Genomic DNA, 17,456 nt, shown 5'->3' with positions numbered 1-17,456 from the left:
GCTGGCTTTGAATTTGTGTTCACAGTCACTACACTTCTGATTTAGTGTCTTCTAGATACATGTGATTACAATATAGCCAATATAGTTTGGACCTAGTTGGTTGTGTAAAAAGAATGGCCCTTATTTTACTTTATTATCTTATTTTATTGTGGTGCTGGGGATCTAACCCGGGGGCCTTGGACAAACTTGGTAAGTCCTGTACCACTGCACCACCCTCTGCCTTTGATTTCGGAGACAAGTTTCATTCTGTAGCACGTGCGGCTTGGAACTCACTTAGCCGTCCATGTCCTTTCCTCTCGTACCTACGTTCTGCTTCCTCAGCCTTCCAAGTGCTGGAGTTACAGACGCGCACAATATACCCAACTGGAAAGAACGTCGTGTGTTTACTTTGCTTTTTCTTACTTTCAAAGTATTTCCTTGATATCAAGGCTTATAAGAGTTTTATTGAGCCTGGTGTAGTGGTGCACAACTTTAGTCCCAGCCCTCGGGAGGCAGAGGCAGGGGCATCTCTGTTCTGGAAAACCAGAAAGCTCGTAAATCCTAATAACAGCCTTTATTAATAATAACAATATTATCCACGATGTTTTAAATATAAACAATGATGCGTTTTATTTGATGAATATTTATTAAAAAATTCTTAATTGACAACAGTGTCTCTTGAGCCCTTTGAAAAGGTTCATGAAGGAAGTTCTAGATTAGTCTAGAAGATGGACTTGCCTCGTAGAAGGCTGACAGTGTTAGGGGAAAGAAATGTGTACCTGTGCCCTAGCCAAATATGATGGACATGTAAACATTAATTGAAGAAAAGAGGAACAGTAAAGTCAAATGAGTTTTCGGGGCTGGTTTCTTGGAGGAGGAAAGATAACTGGAATCGAGAGGTGGTTTGCCTCAGTCATCTGCTGCTAGGCACATAAAGGCTATAAATAAGCTCTAATCAGCACACCGGATGACCTACTTAATCATAATACTAATTGAACTTCCAATTTATCAGGATCTCACTTTGCTTTAATAAGACTATTTTCCTTTTTGCTTCTAGTTATTGGGTGTTGGGAGGATTCTCATGGTCTGTGTATGTGCACATCTTTGGGAGTGGGTGCATACTTTATTTATTATTTATATTTAATTTCTTTCTTTTTTTTTGGTTTTTTGAATCCGAGTTTTACTCTGTAGCTCTGGCTATCCTGGAACTCACTATGTAGATCAGGCTGATCTTGAACTCCTCACAGAGATCCACCTGCCTCTGCCTTTTGAGTGATGGGATTAAAAGGCTCTGCTGCCATGCCTGGCTGAGTGTGTGCATACTTTATAAGGATGATTTGTCCATATTATCATCTTTAGCTAGTGTGACTTGGCTTTCTTGTTGTTTGTAACTAGAAACTTTCCTAATTTGATGCTATTATTATGCAAATTCCATGCTTTAGGTTCACGATCCTCCCCAACCCTCCTTAACTCTTTGCTTTCAAACTTTACTTAATTGTTATTTAATGATTTATCTCTATATAGATGCTTGTTGTAACTTATTCAGATACAAAATGAATCCCCTTCATCACAATAATTTCCACATCTCAAGAACATGCCACACAAATGTACTTATATATGCACACATTGTTTCAATAGTCATTTGCTACAGCAATGAAAGCCTGAGCAAAAGCCTTAAAAGGACTGGCTATTTTTGTAGACTATGTCCATAGATGTTATTTTATAGGTGAAAAGGCAGGAAAATGTACATTTATGAAATGAGACACTCTCCAGGAGTTACTATGATTAGAGAGCCAAGGATAGCAATGTATAGTTCATCTTGTGTGAGGCAGGGAGGGGTTTTAACACAGCCACTCACAGTTTTGCCTTTGTGTGTCTGAAGCAATGCACAGAACTCAAGAGCAATCGTTGGCTCTGGGGAGGGAGATTGCAGGTGAGATTGCAGGGACACACTTGGCGAAAACAAATAACTTTTTAAGACAAAAAAAAGGAAAAAAAGCAACAAATAGAAAAAATCATTGGCAACATGTGAGATGAAAGGTATTAAAATACCTAATACATAAAGATATTTTGTAAATTAATTAGTAAGCAGCAAAGTATAAACTTGCAAACGAGATGAAGAAGGAAATGATTCCCCTTTTCCTGCAAATACTTTAGTGTCTACAAGCATACATCAGACAAAACTCTCAATATTTGTTGTCTTAGTGTTCTATTGCTGTGAAGAAACACCAGGACCACAGCAACTCTTATGAAGGAAAACATTTAATTGGGGCTGGCTTACAGTTTCAGAGGTTTAGTCCATTATCATCAAGAGAGAGAAGCATGGCAGCATGCAGGCAGACACGGTCTGGAGACGTGGCTTGTGGTGATATTTTGTTTGTGCTTTAACAAATACATCTTGCCTGGAGATCAGAGTGTAGAGCTAGCCACTAGTTAACTATAGAGGCCAGGCAGTGATGGCACACACCTTTAATCCCAGCGCTTGGGAGGCAGAGGCAGATGGATCTCTATGAGTTCAAGGCTACCCTGGGCTACACAAGATTGATCCAGTTTAAAAGAGAAACAGAGCCAGGCAGTGGTGGCACACACCTTTGATTCCAGCTCTTGGAATCTCATGCCTTTAATCTCAGCACTAGGGAGGTAGAGACAGGAAGTGATAAGGCTGGGCAGAGAGAAGACAGGAGCTCAGGTCTCTTTTCAGGCTGAGGATTTCATAGAGGTAAGAACTCTAGTGGCTGGCTGCTCTGCTTCTCTGATCTTTCAGCTTTTACTCCTGTATCTGACTCCAGGTTTTTATTAAGGTCAATTAGGATCATGCTACAGTAGCTGATGTGGATAAACTAACTGATTGCAGACAGCAGGAAGAGAGAGAGCCACTGGGCATGGCTTGGACTTCTGAAAGCCCACTCCCAGTGACACACTTTTCTCCAACAAAGCCACACCTCCTAGTCTCTGTAAAGTAGAACTACTCCCTAATGACCAAGCATTCAAATATATGAGCCTATGGGGGCCATTCCTATGCAAACCACCATACTGTGATCAAGTTGGCAGCACACAGAGGTGTGGACATGGTTCATAAGGCAATTATGCTCCACAGTATTAGGAGCTGGTAAGCACTACAAAGGCATAGGTTAGAGTTAGAATATACTGGAATTTTAGAGGGTAGATTGCTGTTCTGGAGTAAAAAAAAAATGGGGGCTACGTCTTAGTTGGATGGTGACCTTGATGTGAAATCATGAAGTGGGTTGAGAGAGCTGGTTATGCAGACGTTGGACATAAGAACATTGTAGCCCATGTCCAATGAGTGTGTCTGACAAGGGTTCCATGTCCATGAACCCTGGGATAAATGAGCAGAATTGCTGGATGAGATTCAAGAGGTAAGTGTGGATGATAAAACTAGTCTGTGTGTGTGTGTGTGTGTGTGTGTGTGTGTGTGTGTGTGTGTGTATTATTTTGCTGGGAGTTCAACTCAAGTCCTCATACCTACTCTGCAAGTGCTATACCATTGAACTCTATCCTCACTCAAGAAGTAGGGTATTTAGAAACATGTCCAACCTCATCTTTTACTGTGAATGACCTTGAAGCTCTTAGGCCAGTGGTTCTTAACCTTCCTAGTGCTGCGACCCTTTAATACAGTTCCTCATGTTGTAGTAACCCCCAACCGTAAAATTATTTTCATTACTACTTCATAACTGTAATTTTACTACTGTTATGAATAATAATGTAAATATCTGCTGTGCAGGATATATGATCTGCGACTCCTGTGAAAGAGTCTTTCATCCTACAAAGGGGTTGTGACCCACCAGCTGAGAACCACTGTCTTAGATGGTGTGGAGCAGAAGAGTGCAGTGAGAAGACCTGGTCCATGTTGCAGCAGGATCACTTTGTCAATTCCTGTGCTTAATGATGATGGGGGTGGGAGCACAAGAAAAGACTGGACACATAGACAGTGTCAACTCTGGCCTCCACTTTTATTCTCTCTCTCTCTCTCTCTCTCTCTCTCTCTCTCTCTCTCTCTCTCTCTCTCTCTCTTTATGTTGAGGAATTACAATGTGTCTCTTCAGAATTAACATTGAAGGAAAAAGTCATTAAAGTGAAATGAATGTTTATCTTCAAGGCTGTTTGGCATTAATTTTTTCTCCTTACTGGAAGCAGGACAACCTGTGCTGGTTAGTGTTTTGTCACACACGCTAGCAGATGAAGTGACAGTGGCCTTGATCAAGGTGGTGGGAAATCTTGAGCTCTTGGATGCTATTTGAGGGTAGAGGCAAGGCAGCTGCAGGTAGATTTTTTTTTCAAGGGTCATGAAAGAAAGTGCCCAGAGAATGCAGCAGGAGTTCCCTGCTGCATGTGCGTCTTGTTCGGATGAGGCATCTAAGAAGATGGGGTGGGCAGACTATAAGTGGGTGGCTTTGTCTTGGAGGGGGTGCTTGGGCATACTGAGTTTGGGGCATCCATATCAACATTTTGGGCTTTGTGCGTTCAGAGTCCAGGAAGAAGATATGGGCTGGAGTTATACACTGAGTCATCAGCATGAGATTGGACATGGTCACCAAAGCAACAATTCAGGAAAGAAAAGAAGCCAACCCCTCATCCCAAGACATGTGAGCAGGACAGTGTCATTGAAAAGAAAAGATGGAGAAGAAACAAAAGACAAATAGATAAATGATGGATGGATGGATGGATGGATAGATAGATAGATGGATGGATATATAGATAGGTGGATGGATAGATAGATGGATGGATGGATAGATGGATGGATAAAGAGAGATAGAGAGGGAAGACAGAGAAAGCAGCCTGTACCATCTGCAGAGGCGGTGATGACCCACTGAATAAGTGCTGCACATGTCAGTCAATGACTGATATGTGTTTGGCTCTAAAAGGAGATTGTTGATAGCCATTTTCATTGAAGAAGGGGAAGTAATTGGCTGGTTGGAGTGGGTTTGAGTGAGTGGGAGGGGAAGGATAGAAGAGAATGAATGTAGATGACTTGAGAGTTTTTTTCTGCTTGTGTTTTAATTTCATTTAAAATGGGAGCAATAACAGTGAGCAATGTGTTTGATCCTCATGGGAATAATATAGTAAGGGATAAGCTTTATGGGAGATGGTGGGTAGGAGGGAGGGAGGGAGACACACACAGAGGAGGGAGAGAGAGACAGAGAGAGGAAGGAGGAGGAGGAGAAGAAAGGGGAGAAAGAAAGAGAGAGGGTGTATAAAAAGAAAGGAGAGAGTGTATAAACATGGAGGCCAGAGTTGATATTGGATATCTATCACTGTTTACCATGTATTTCGAGAGAGAGAGGAGAGAGAGAGAGGAGAGAGAGAGAGAGAGAGAGAGAGAGAGAGAGAGAGAGAGAGAGAAGAGAGAGAGAGAGAGAGAGAGGAGAGAGAGAGAGAGAGGAGAGAGAGAGAGAGAGAGAGAGAGAGAGAGAGAGAGAGAGAGAGAGAGAGAGAGAGAGAGAGAGAGAGAGAGAGAGATATCTTGGGTTGTGAGGAGGCTGAGCACAAATGATTCATGTACCATAGTAACTGAGGTGGGGGCAGGTGATTCAGATGCTGGGTCATGAGATGTCACAGTGGCCTGGAACTTCAGTTGTCATTCTAAACACAAATGAGTCAGAAACTTATGAACCTCTCTACTTATCAAAGAAATGGAAAATAAAAAACTCAAATATTTACCTTGTAAGAATGGCCAAACATATTGTAATTTTACCCAGGGTAAAAAACAATATGAGGGAAATGGCTATTTACCTATGATTGGCCTATGATATTTTTCCAAGTCATAAAATATTTTTCAAAGGTCACTATTGTAAGATGAATCTTAAAAGGTCTTATTAATAAAAATCCCAGAGCCAGATATTGGGGTGAATGCTGAAAGATCAGAGAAGCAGAATAAGCCACAGCCAACCTCACCTTGGCAGCTCCTCAGCCAATCCTGTTTCCACGAATCCTCAGACTGAAAGCTTCTCTTTCAAGAGCAAGTGTTCTTGTTTCCTCTGACTGACAGCTTCTGAGTCCTCATCCCTGAGGGTCTTAGTTGAACTGCTGCTAAAACTCTCTAGTTCCTGGTCCTCACGCCTTATATACCTTTCTGCTTCCTGCCATCACTTCCTGGGATTAAAGATGTGTGTCCTTCCCAATCAAAGACATGAGATCTCAAGTGCTGGGATTAACGGTATGTGCCACCACATCTGACTCTGTTCCCAGTGTGGCCTTGAACTCACAGAGATCCAGGTGGATCTCTGCCTCCCGAGTGTTAGGATTAAGGGTGTGTGCCACCACCGCCTGGCCTCCATGTCTAATCTAGTGGCTGTTCTGTTCTGTGATCCCCAGATAAGTTTTATTGGGGTGCACAATATATCAACCACACGCTATGGCACCGGACATCTTTATATGAGGCCAGAAACACGGTTCAGACAGTAAAGTGATTGCCACATAAGCATGAGGACCTGAGTTCAGATCCCCAGCAACCACATAAAAAGACAAATGGAGTGATGCATCTGACATCCTAGCCCTGAGGAGGCAGAGGCTGCAGGACCCCTAGGGTCCACTGGCCAGCTAGTCTCAAACAACTGGTGTGCTCCATGTTCAGTAGGAGACCTTGTCTCACAACATAAGGCGAAGAGTGGTAAGATATCCAGCATCAACTCTGGCCTCTTCGTGTGCACTCAGACACAGACAAAGACACAGACACAGACGTACACACACTCTCTCTCTCAATATAAAGAGAATAAGATTTGTCTCATCAGAAATAATAATGAAAGACAAAATCACTAAAGTGAAATAAATATTTGACTTCAAGTATGTTCAGTATTAATTTTTCTCTTCCTACTGGTAACAAAATCTTTACGACTACCTGTATTGCTTAGTGTTTTGTCAACTTGGCACAAGCCAACATCATTTAGGGAAAGGAACCTTAACTGAGGAATTGCCACCATCACATTGGCTCGTGGGCATGTCATTGGGGGCATTTTCTTGATTAATGATGGATGTGGGAGGGCCTGCCTCACCCTGGGTAGTGCCACCGCTCCGCAGGTGATTCTGGGTCATAGAAGAAAGCAGACTGAGCAAGCTATGGAGAACAAGCCAGTAAGCAGCTCTCCTCCATGGCCTCCGCATCTGCTCCAGCCTCCAGCTTCTTTGTCTTCCCTTTATGATAGACTATAAATTGTGAGATGAAATCAACTTTTCCTTTCCCAAGTTGCTTCTGGCCATAGCGTTTACCACAGCCACAGAAAGCAAACTAAGACACTAACTAAAGAGCCAACCGTTAGGCAGCAATGGCATCTGGCCTGCTGAGTCCATACGACACAGTCCCACGCTGCCTCTAATCCATAGGGATTTTTAATGACACAAATAGCTGCAATATGTGTTATGTAAGGAAAAAGCGGGCCACAAAGTAGGTTATATAATATAAATTCTCTTGGTGTTTCTTAAAGTATGACATCTACATCTATTCAATTACAGAAAAAAGACTGGAAACCCAGTCATTCAAATAATCAGTAACCACAGTCACCCCGGTTAGTGAAATTATAAACATTTTTGATATATTTGGTTCTTATTTTATAAGGCAAATTATGGGTTTATAATTTTAAGTTAAAGGTTCAATAGATCATTGATAATTAACAAGTATCTATTGCATGATATGACAAGTACCCGGGACATGAATCCTGAGTTTACCTCATTTTAATAGCTGTGTTTTGTCAAGTAAGGCACCCGTGTGTAAGCTTGGCACTCGGGAGGCAGAAACAGGAGGACTGTGAATTTGAGACCTGTCTGGACTACGTAGCCAGACCCCATATGGAGCCATGGAAGACTCAAAGGAACAAACGAGAGAGCTATTTTACACATTAAGTAACTGCAGAGGGCGATGTCCCTAGTTTGAGCTCTTCCTAACTCAGTGGTTGAGGTCCTTTCTGCCCATTAATAAGAAAGCTATTTACACATGCTAGGAAGCTGGTCAGCCAGCTTGCGTCCTAGATCAGTGCTGTTTAATGGAAATATGTGAGCCACTCATGTAATAAAAAATTTTAACCAGTTGTATTAAAAAGTTAAAAAGAAAAAATGACTCTTCCAAATATATTGTAACTAATATTTCTAATAAAATTACAACATACAACAAATATTTTCAAATTATTAATGAGCCATTGCACACACTCCTTTTTAATAAAGTTTTTGAAACATGCTCATACTACAGAGCATGCCAGCACAGCCATGTCCAGCCTCACATGTGTCTGGAGGGTAGCATCTTGGATAGCGCTGCTTTAAAGAATGGTCTAATTTACTAAAACACACTATAAAAACACTCTGAACACAATGGAACCTCACCCTTCATTCATTGTGCCGGCAGAGCACTTTGGATTCTGCTTAGGCTGTGTGCCATTAAGAACACAAAGTCGAGTTTAATTGCTTGTTTTAGATTCTAAAGAGATTGTGGCTTTAATTTCCTCCTTTAGATGAATTAATCATATAGATGAGACATAATTGTGTGATGGTCCATTTAGCTGTGTCAGATCCAAAGTCAATATGTAGACTACTACAGCAAGATAACAAGTAATTTATAATTTATTGTTGATAGGTATATTAAATTTTATACTGTTGGCTCATAATTAATATTCTGAGATCTGAATCTGAATACTGTTTAACAACGGGCCTTCACAAACATAGCCAATGCGCTAGTATCGTGTTTTTCAACTTAATTATTTCCATTTATCGTTTTTTCTTGGTACCATTCAAGATAGTGCTTTAGCACTCTGTGAAAATTTCAGTTTGTGCATTTGTCTCTGAATTCAGAAATAATTATGTTTCAGAAAAAAATTTTAAATAGAGATAAGCGAAGAAAAGAAATGACATTAATCTCTAAATCTTAGAGTAAAATCTTTGTGTATTTCAGCTATCTGTGTGTCGTGGATGAAAAGGGAACGGCACAGAGCCACTGCTTCCCTAGTTAATCCCCTCTGCTGTTCCTTTGTTCAGTGGTGTTTACAGACTTTCTGCTGCATTTTAAGTCATCCACTAGATATCCCTTACATGCAATTTTTTTATTAGGTGCATACTAGGATAATGTGTGATTATATCATACAAATTGAACCAATTTCCCATTTTTGAGTAGCAATTATTCTACATTTTGATGTTTGTTTAGAAACTTTGAAATGGACTGGTTTGTCACTGTATTTTTGTAAAATAATTCTGTGATTATTCTGTTTAGGGGTTTTAAAAATAGAGATTTTGAGTCAAAGGGTGTTAAGAATATTGTTACACTTCCTTCCAGAAAATCAATCTAAGTTATGTTTTCTTTTTTCTCCTTTTAGTTTTTGTTTATTTTTTTGTTTTTAAGTTTTTGAGACAGAATATCATGTAGCCCAGTTCCGTAAGCTTGAGCTCCTGAACCTCACCTCCTAAGTACTGGAGTTCAGCCTTGTGCCGCCATGCCCAGCACAGATTGTATCAAGTTTCACTATTTGGTTCATCTTCTAGACTTAGTGATGAGGCCTTGGATATAGCTATCCTGAGGGAACATCACCAGGGTCCTGCTCAGGGTCTTTCTTTGTGTCTCCATGTTTACCAACACACGGTACCTCTATCGATAGCCTTCAGTCAAAAGAGGGACACACACATTTACCCTTGCATCAAAGCAAGCCGTATCCTCTGTTGTTACTAAAGATGAACTGGGAAAGGCCAGCATCAGAAGACAACATGGCTGCAAAAGCTTAAACAAACAGATGCATGTGTCTGTTGCTGATGAAGATGAGAGAGAAGAGAGCAAGGAGAGTAGCATAACGGAGATGACACGGCTCCCTGATGAATAAGGCCACAAGCTAAAACATTGCAGCTTTCATATACATGTAGAGTGCTTAGGTCAGTCTCATGCAGGCTCCCTAGTTGTCCATTCAGCAGGGGCTGTCTCTGACTCTTTTGCTGGCTTTTGGGTCCCTATTCCTTATACTTGGTTGCCTTGCCCAGCCTTAATACAAGGAGAGGTGCTTAGTCTTACTACAACTTGGTATGCCATGTTTTGTTGATATCCATGGGAGGCCTGCCCTTTTCTGAATAGAAATGGGGGAGGAGTGGATAGGAAGGGAGAGGGTAGGTGGAGAGGAGGGTCTAGGAGGAGAGGAGGGATGGGAAACTTTGGTCAAGATGTAAAATAAATAAATAATAATTATAATAAAAACCTTCTAATTATATAAAACAAAACAAAAAAGCTTTGCAGCTTAACCACCAGTGGGCATTTTGTCCTAAAAATATACTTCCAGAACTGTTGGGAAGGTTCAGTGCCTCAGCATGACCAGTCTCAAGTTCTGCATGTGGACCTGTGTTGGTTGTGTGCCAAGAGTGACTAATAAAGGGAGAAGTGAGGAAGCAGTGTAAGTCTTTGATCATCAAGGGTTTGTTAGTCCTGTTGGTTAGCCAGCATTGGCCATTGTACTTCCCACTTTCCTTGGTGCATTCCCAGGGGAAATTCCCACTCATTGCTGGCATTTGCATCTGTTGAGGGATGGGTAGTCATGGTAGACAATTTTCTTTTTGTCATATAGCTTTAGTAACATTGACTTTCATCAAAATTGCTAGTTTCTAACTCAGTGTCATTTCATACCAGAAACCACATTTGGCAGTTATTCAACTTGCTTTGGGTTTGTTGCAGGAATAAAGTACGTTTTAAATTATTTCGCCTATGGCAGAATGCATCCTATCAAGAAAAATCATGAATCTCATTTTTAAAAGTTTAAACATTTTTTATTTATATGCACAGACGTGTGTGTGTATGTGTGTGTGTGTGTGTGTGTGTGTGTGTGTGTGTGTGTGTGTGTTGTATGTGAATTCACTTGTGCATATGATGCCTGTGGAGGCAAGAATACAGCATCAGATCCCCCAGAGCTGGAGTTATAGGCAGTTGTGAGCTACTTGACACGAGTGTTTAAAACTGAACTAGGGTCCTCTGCAAGAGCAGCAAATGCTTTTAACTGTTGAGTCATCTCTCTTGTCCCAGGGTCTAAGTTTTGTGGGATATGCCACAAAGTTCTTTTGGAGTTTCCTTGGTTTAATTTTATTTATTTGCATGTTAGTAATTGTAAAATGTAAAAACAACATTTGTTATGTGCCGGTAGCCATGTCAGAGGAGCAGTGGGTAGCAATTGAAGTCCAGGTATCAACTTGGAGGAAAGTCACTGGTGGGTGAGTCTTGGATAGTCAAGGCTCCAAGACCACAGACTCGAGAGTGTCTTTTGCTTCTTTCTGCTGTGCCTTTATGTGTTTGCCACTGCCATCTTTCTCTGGTATCTGGCATGGTATGAATGGGTGTGGGGATATCCCCACTGCCTGTAATGTAGTGTGTTTATCTCATGAAAACATCCCATCCTACTGGGCATTTTTACCTATGGATTATTATGAAGATGATTTTTTCTTAAGTTCTACTGTCTAATTGATAATAATAATGTTAGTTTAAATAGAATTTTGATGATTAAAAAATAAAACAAGGAAGTGTCACATAGCTAGAACACATGAGTTTCTATTGGGGAGCTGTATAGACTATGGCTTAGGTTAATTATCAAGAAAAACAGTTGAGTACCAGTAGCTCAGCTAATTTAAATTCTTCTAATCTTAATGTTGGGAGATGTGTTCACAGGTTTCAGGGTATATCATAGCTGAAGCAAACTTTGAAAATAACTTAAAGTTAGACTAAGATGTTTTTGTCAAATACCTTTGAGGTGAAAACCAAGAAGACAATCTGAAGTTTTAGAAAGTCACATAGTTGAGTGAATAGCTCTTTATGGTCAGGGAACAAGAACAAAGCAGCCCAATTATTATTAGCTGATGTGCATTTCTTGCTAAGATTGGTTGATGATGAAAGGTGATGATTAATTCCTTGTATTCATTTCTGCCCTCAATCTCCTGATATAAGAAACTATTGATGAGTGGGTATGTACCCTAAAGATTTAAAGTAGACCTGACTGATTCTTTTTCATATGTAAAAGCTTAGATTTGTGATTCTTTTAAGGTTTCTTATAAGATTACCTTTGAGATAAGTAATAAAGTGATTGGTCCTTTCTTTGTAACTGCAAAATGCAGCCTGCCAGCAAAAGAATACCTTGCTTACTTAACTTGTACATATGTGTGTGGGTGCACATGAGTGTAGGTGTTTGAAGAGGCCAGAAGAGGGCATGAAATCCCCTGGATTTGAGGTTACAGGTGGTTATTTAGCTGATGTGGGTGCCCAGAACCAAACTTGGGGCCTCAGCAGTAGTTAGCTCTTAGCCTGTGAAGTAATTCTCTGGTCCCTTGGCAGTCTTTATTGTTAGCATCATTACTGTCTGTACTTGTCTGACAAAACAAAACAAACAGACTAACAAACAAACAAAGTCCCTTTCACTTTTAATTGACACGTAGCAATTTACGTACAAATTTATGCAATGTGAAACATTAACACACACACAATGTAATAATCAGATCAAGGTAAGTGGCATTTTTATCACTCTACACATTTATTCTTCTGAGTGTGGAGCAATAAAATCTTCTCTCTTAGCAGTTTGAAATATTTGATTAATTCTTGTCAATCATCCCTGCCCCGTGCTGTTCTAGAAAATTGGAATTTATTCCTGTCCCAATTCACACCTACAACTGTTGGTCATCTTCTTACTGTGCTTTGTTTTCTCACATCCTCCCCGGCTCTGGTGACCACTGTTCTACTCGCTGCTTCGTGGAGATAAACCTTTAGCTTTCATATGTAAGTGATATAATGCAATGTTGGTCTCTTTGTGATTTAGCTATTTTGATCAGTATTCTCTAGTTCATCCACAGTGCTGAAAAATGACAGAATTTCGGTGTTCAGTTTTGGTAGGTGTAGTACTGAGCTTCAGCTGTCAACTTGATCACCTCAGAAGAGGGAACCAAAACTCAAGAACTGCCTCAATCTGCTTGCCCTCTGGCTGTGTCTGTGAGTCACTTTCTTAGTGGCTAATTGATGTAGGAGGGTCCAGCCCACTGTGAGGAGGTCTTCCCTAGGCAGGTGGGCCTCAGCTTTGAGAAAACAAGCCGAGCAAGCCAAGGGAGTGAGGCAATACACAGCTTTCCTCCATGGTTGCTGCTTCTGCCCATGCTTGGATCCTCGCTTTCCTCATTGAAAGATTGTGGCCTGGAAGTGTGAGCCAAATTAACCCTGTCCTCCCCAAGTTGCTTTTGGTCATGGTGTTTATTACAGTCACAGAGAAGTAACCTAGGGCAAAAGGTTTTACACATATACATATCCAGACATTTAGCTATTACTCCTAGATTTCCAATTTATTTGTACATAGTCTTCTATTAGTTTTTTGTATTTCTTTGGTATTGGCTATTACTTTTTATATGTTTGATTTGCTTTGTTGAAATCCTCTCTTTTTCCTATAAAGAAGATTGTTAATTTTGCTTATCTTCCTTAATCTTTTGTAGTTTCATTTTGTCTTAACTTCTTTGTTTTTTCTGTCCTGACCTTTGTAATATTTTTCTTTTTTTACTATTTTTGGATTTGGCTTGATTTTTGTATTTCTTGTTCCTTGAGTTGGATCATTGGGTTATTTATTTGAAATCTTTCTATTTTTAATCTAATTATGTTTGTTTCATTATAACTGGATGTTCCAGCATTAGATGTCAATATAGTTACACTTGGTATTTCCTTTGTTCCTTTATCACTAAATTGTGACAGTATTTTTTCCACAATATTTAACTCAAAGTATTTATTTTATCTGTTACTTTGGGCTTCTATTTGCACGATACCTTTCCTGTTCTTTTACATTCAATTTCTATGTATCTTTACTGGCAAACTGAGTTCCATGTAGCAAGTAACTGGGTCTTGTTTATTTTTCCCATGTAGCCAGTCTATGATGGTTTAAAAAATATTTGCATGTGTGTTTATCACATGAGGATACATGTTCATGTGTGCAAGCTGGTGTGTGTGTGTGTGTGTGTGTGTGTGTGTGTGTGTGTGTGTGTGTAGGCCAGAGGTTGACATTCAGTGTCTTTCTCATTACTTTTCACATTATTATTTTTATTTTTAAATATTTTATTTATTTTTCTATTTTATGTACACATTTGTCTGTGTGAAGGTGTCAGATCCCCTGGAACTGGAGTTATAGACAGTTGTGAGCTGCCATGTGGGTGCTGGGAATTGAACTCAGATCCTCTGGAAGAGCAGCCAGTGCTCTGAACCACTGAGCCATCTCTCCAGTCCCCACATTATTTTTTTGAGACTGTGTCTTTCACTGAACCTGGTGCTCACTAATTTGGCTAGTCTGGCTGGCCAGAAAGCTAGGAACACTCTTGTCTCTATTTCCACAATGCACTATCATGCCTGGTGTTTTACGTGGGTGTTAGGGATCTGAACTCAGGTCATCTCCCCATCCCCAATCTATGTTTTTTAATAGGGGATTTTAATTTATTTACATTCAAGGTTATTTTTGACAAATCCATTGTCCTGTGATTTTAATATTTTTTCCTCAGGTTGTTTTGAAAATTTCTTCCTTTCTCTCTTGTTGATGTGTGCATCTCTTTTCATAGTCGGTAGAGTTTGACTTCCATCTCTTTTCCTCCTGTGTACCTCCTCGATTATTGAGTATTCAACATTCCATGCTTTCAGGATGGTAGCAAGCATACTTCATGTCTGTGTAGGATAACCATAAGTGTGAACATCCTTCAAATCTGTGTAGGATAACCTTTGGTGTGCTTTGTAAGGCCAGCCTGTCAGTGATGACTCTCCTTGGTGTTTCTTTCTGAAACACTACATTTCTCTTGCATTTTTGAAATTAGCTTTGCTGTGTACAGCACGCTGAATTAAACTGTGCTTTTTGACCAGGGCATTGGATACTTGTGCAGCTCTCTTGGCTTGTAAAGTTTCTGTGGAGAAGCTTCCTCTTAGTTTAATGAAGTTCTCAAGACTTTTCATGTTTTCCTTACTGTTTTTAGAATCCTCTCTTCAGTATGTACTTAAAGAATGCATGTGAGCATGTGCGTACATGCATGCATGTGTGTACACATTTGAGTGGCGCTAAATGATGACCTCAGTGTCATCCTTAGGAATGCTGTCCACTTCTTTTGAGACAGACTTGATGGTGTTGAGCTTACAATTAAACTAGACTGGTTGACCACTGAACTCCCAGAATCCTCCTGTCTCCACCTGCCTCCATCCAGTGCTGGGATTATAAGTGTGTGTGTGTCACCATGCCTGACTTTTCATGTGGTGCTGGAGTCAAAATCAGATTGCCATGCTTGGTCAGCAGCCACTTTACTGAGTAAGTCGTCTCACCAGCCCTGCCTCGCACTTCTGACAGTCTGTCCAGAGTGCATGCTCAGACAGTGTGCCTCTTGGTCAAAGCTAGTGGGGACCTCAGGAGATCTTTTGTGCCTTTTCCTCTCTTCTTCTCGAATACCCATAATACAAAAGTTTGCTCACTTAATGGCGTCACATACATCTCAAAGGTCCTTTTCATTCTTTGTAATTTGCATTGCTTTTCTTCTTAAAGATGTGTCTGGATTATTTCGAAATATCAGTCTTTTAAACTCAGAAACACTTTCTTCTGCTTGGCGACTTCTGCTGCTGAGGATCTCAACTATATTTTAATTGTATTTATCAAGTCTTTAGCTCCAAGATTTCTAACTGAATCTTTTTGGATTTATTTGAATTAAACATTGATAGAAATTGAATTTATATTGTGTATTGCATATTGTTTTGAAGTACATATACATTGTGGAGTACTTTAATATAGCTTATTAACAAATATATTACCTCACAGGGTTGCTCCTTTTGATTTATTTCTGTAGCTAGCATATGAAGTGTAGATTTCATTGTGGCCTTTTTTTTTTTCCTGACTGGTTCTTTCTTAGGCTAACTCTTTGCTGAGTGTCACATTCACATTATACCTTACTTTTGTAGTTTGGTGAATTGTCTGAATTTTGGAATCCTTTTCAGGCAATTCTTTGATGTCTATTGCTAGTGAGTCATTGTGTTCTTTTGAGATTTCCTGGGTGTCGCTTTGTTAGTTCATATTTCTGTGTCCCTACATTAACAGTTGTGCATCTGACCAGCTGCTTCTACTGGTGGTACAGAGTGACTTTTGTGGTAAGTCTTTCTCCTGATGATGTTTCCTGGGGAGTTGATTGGACAGTCTGCATTTATATTGGCTTTGGTTTTAGTTGGTCACTTTAGTATAGTGTCTGTGTAACTTCTTCAGCTCTTATCAATGTTGGTAATGTCTGCAGATGTCTCAGTGTCCAAGCTTGCAGGATTTGTGAGATTTTATCACCATCTGAGATATTCCTTTCTCTTAGTTGGAATGGGTTTATTGCCTGCACTGAGTACAATGGGTCGGGAGTGCCCATCAGTTTCTGTGGTTTGCAGGGATATTTTCTCTTTAGTGAGTCCATGTGTGTGGCTTCATGCCTGGTACTGAGTCAAGGTGTCGTTAGTATCTGAAGCCTTCACTATGATGAGAAGTAGAAGTCTAGTGAATAGTGGGTCAAAATAGGCTTTTTGGAATGACTCAAGCACATGAAATTTAATAGAATTCAGCCAGGATCAAACTGAATTTTCCCAGCTTAGTTCTCTTTGTTTTGTGAATAACTTGTTTTGCCTCACCTTTTAGAGAATCATAATCAAATGGTATCTGTGGACCTCAGTATTTGGAGGTGGAGGAGAGTGAGTGGGGACTGAATGTCACATGTCTCATTCGGCACACTGAAATCCTGATATGTTAGAAGTGCTTGGTAAACTTGCAAACTGAGACATCTGGGTGTGCTCTAAGGAAAATAGAAGTTGCAAAACACTTTTAATTATAAAATTTGGATAGACCAATAAAATAGAAATGGTGAATACTAACAAACTATTTTTTTTATTTGAGGTATTTTTTAATTAATTAATTTATTCTTACATGTATGGGTGTTTTGCCTGCACTTATGTCTGTGTACCACATTCTTGCCTGGTGCCCATAGAGGCTAGAAGAGGGCATCAGATCCCCTTGGATTGGAGTTGAAATGGTTGTGAGCTGCCATATGGGTGCTGGGAATCGAACCTGGGTCTTCTGTAGTGCTCTTGACTCCTGAGTCATCCATCTCTTGTGCACCTGTCTGAGATATTTTTAATTGCAAAAATTTAGGATACTTTTAGTGTTTTCTTTAGAAAACTTTAATTTTTCTAGATAAGGGATTTTTTATTAGTCATGTAACCTAATGTGTTTTGTTGCCATAATCAACAGGGAGTTGGTTAACTTGAACAAGAACTTTGTAAGGTAAAAGTTAACACTGTCTTTGTTATTTTACACACCTGTTTTTTAATAAGAAAAAATCAAGGTTTGATTAGGAGAGATAAATATTCAAGTTTTAGTTTAGAAACACCCATATGTCGAATATTGTTTTATTTTAGAGGCTAAAGGCCATGTTTCTAGAAATGGCTGCTTTGTTACTCTGAGGAAACTCTGCTATGACACTCACTCTTTTTGGATTTTACTGTGCCA

At 39.9% G+C, this 17,456-nt stretch overlaps 1 protein-coding gene across 4 annotated transcripts in view; it reads left to right on the top strand.

The window, feature by feature from the left end:
- Ccdc148 (coiled-coil domain containing 148) overlaps nucleotides 1–17,456 on the top strand; it is a 277,459-nt gene that overhangs the window by 106,204 nt on the left and 153,799 nt on the right. The window lies entirely within an intron of this gene.

Source organism: Peromyscus eremicus, chromosome 4, assembly GCF_949786415.1.
Source record: "Peromyscus eremicus chromosome 4, PerEre_H2_v1, whole genome shotgun sequence".
Taxonomy (NCBI): Eukaryota; Metazoa; Chordata; class Mammalia; order Rodentia; family Cricetidae; genus Peromyscus; species Peromyscus eremicus.
This window is presented reverse-complemented; position numbering and strand designations above follow the sequence as displayed.